We start from the raw sequence: 2,833 nt of genomic DNA on the forward strand, positions 1-2,833 counted from the left end.
AGAATCACCTGGGGATTCAGTACATCTGGGGTGGAAATGTAACTTCTCAGCAGGCGTTTGAGCTAGAGCAAGCCAGTTCAAAGCCCTGCAAACGACCCAAGGAAGGATCTGTTTGCTTTGGAATCAAAAACCTCAGACATGTTTGTATGTGGAGTCTGTTCTTGCTGTTGTCGTGTGCTGTCTAGTCAATTCCAACTCACAGTGACCCTTAAGACAGAGTAGAAGTGCCCCATAGGGTTTTCTAGGCTGTCATCTTTACAGAAGCAGATCCACAGGTATTTTCTCCCGCAGAGCCACTGCCAGTGGGTTCGAACTGCCGACCTTCCAGTTGGCGGCCAAGCACTCAACCATTGCACCACCAGCGCTCCTTAAGACGAGTCTACACCTCCTAATATTTAATACACTCTAAGTCTTCGCCAGCAGGAAGGGCACAGTACTAAAGAATACCAGCAAGCATGATGAACCAATCTTACAAAGAGAGTATCTGCAGGATCAAAAGAATCATTTTATTTTGAGACTCCCCAAATCTATTTTGCAGTAATCTGATAAGCACTTTTGCCTTAGAGAAATGGCATAAATAACTGCTCCAGTTTTGAATCACTTTCAATTCTAAAGGCATTTCTTAAGTGCTTCTTGGAAATTTAGAAATGGGTTCCAAAGTAAAAAAAAAAGTTGAATTGGCTCCATACTTATTAGGAAAAAAATCACTGTCAATGCAAACCAAAATGTCAGTGAGTGATTTAATCTGGAAACGAGAAAGGCTGCACGCTGGGAAGCTAGCAGCTCACTGACTTGGTCATCGACAAGGCTAATCTTATATTGGCCACAAATCTAAAAAACTGAAGTGTGGTAGTAAAGATACTCAGAGAATCAGGAATGTTTTCAGAATCACCTCCAGGGCTGGGTGGATGAAATAATTCATGTAGTCAATAACCCACAATTTCCGAAGTCTTTTTATTATACACTTACTGCAGAAAAGGAGTCCTTGAGTGGTGCAAAGAACACATTTGGCTAACAGAAAGGTTGGAAGTTCAAGTCTACCCAGAGGCTTCTTGGAAGAAAGGCCTGGCAATCAACTTCCAAAAAATCTGCCATTGAAAACCCCATGCAGCACAATTTTTCTCTGACACACGTGGAGTCGTCATGAATTGGAGTTGATGTGATGGCAACTGGTAGTAGTAATAGTATTGCAGAAAAATTACAAAATGCAATTAAGTGAAAGATGGAGAAAAATCACCTTTATTGCCATGGGCCAAGGACAACACTGTCAACACTTTGGTGAATACCCTTCCTGAGAGTTTTCTATCAATAGCAATCCTACATAAATATTTTTTCCTCCACAGAAATCAAATCAGACTTCATATACTACTTGGAGACCTGGCTTTCTTTTCTTGGTATCTAGAAACCATCCTTTTGTGGAAAGGAATCTGACTACTATCTCGGTAACCTTAATGGCTGCAGATGATTTCTTCTGTGGATGTACCAGAGTTTAGCCATTCCATTATCATTAATGTTCTTTCCAGTTTTTTGCTATTATAAATATGCTGCAATGAGCTTCTTCTTGCCAAGTCTTTGTACAAATAGAAGGCTACATTCTGCACCATGTATAACACCTGGCACTCAAGGAGACATCTCCTTGTGGATGTTCCAAGGTCTCATTGCTAAAGGGTGCCCTTCCCCCAATCTCCAGGGAGCAGAGTGACCCCAGGGCTACCTAACTTGGACGGACTCTGTGTCCTATGTGCTGCCTCATTTACGACGTCACAAAACCACTGGAACAAAAGGAAGATAGTAAAGCTAAATCTCAGGACTTTCCTCAAATCTGTTTGTCATAAAGTTGAAAAGTAAACATTTTCTATTATTTATGAAGACCATGTTTGCAGAGCCGTTTGCGTTCAAGCTTCCTGTCTGGCAGGATTGAGGACTGCTGTGGGAAGGAGGAAGCAGAACCTTGTATAAGGGCGGAGAACTTTCAGAAACTGGAAGGAAACCTAGTGAAGGCCAAGAAGACCCAAGAACAGAGTTCAGAACCATGACTCATTTCTACCGTGTTTTTAGTTTACTCCATCCCCACACGGTTTTTGTTTATCCTCCTTAAAATATGGATTTACAAGGCAGACATTTTAATGCATTAAAGCAGTTATTGTCACTGCTCCACTGATGCATTCCCATTTGTTTTGATCCTTCTCCAGAAAAGCCAGTTACAACATGTCATTACGCATTTCCAGACTTATGAGTTAAGAGAGTCCAGTCTTCTTTTCCTCAAGCAGCTGGAAGGGATGTAGAGTAGTACCCTAAAAGGTTACAATCCACGTATTAAAATCTTGCTGAAAACAGACTATCCCGTTGGATTTTGGAAGAGACACATCACTGAACTGGAATGGCCCATGGTTTCACAGAATCCAGAACACACAGGTTGGTCAGCAGGTCCTCCTTCTAAATTGATTCCCTAATTCCTAAGACACTCTTAAGAGCATGAAGCTCTACCGCAGCTCAGTCGCTGGGTGATTCGAGCTGAGGAGTCATTTCAAACAAGACCATGTCCTATGGGAAAGGGGCCCTTTGGGGACCTCTCTGTGATTCAGTTTTATACTCAGCTGAGACTCAGTTCTCTCAGTAACTTGATACTCAGTACTTTCTCCTCAAAACCAACAGAAACAGTTCAGTAAGTTGTGCTTTTGGAATTCCCTAAAACCTGCCTGACAAAAAGTCTGTAATGAAGATGAGTTTTAATAGCCTTTAAAAAGCTGTATAAGTCTACTTAGAAACACCAGAATGAGCAAGCTGAGGCAAGACCTGGTCAGGCGCTGAAAGAGACATTAAGACAATAGTA

Source organism: Loxodonta africana, chromosome 16 (genome assembly GCF_030014295.1).
Source record: "Loxodonta africana isolate mLoxAfr1 chromosome 16, mLoxAfr1.hap2, whole genome shotgun sequence".
Classification (NCBI taxonomy): domain Eukaryota; kingdom Metazoa; phylum Chordata; class Mammalia; order Proboscidea; family Elephantidae; genus Loxodonta; species Loxodonta africana.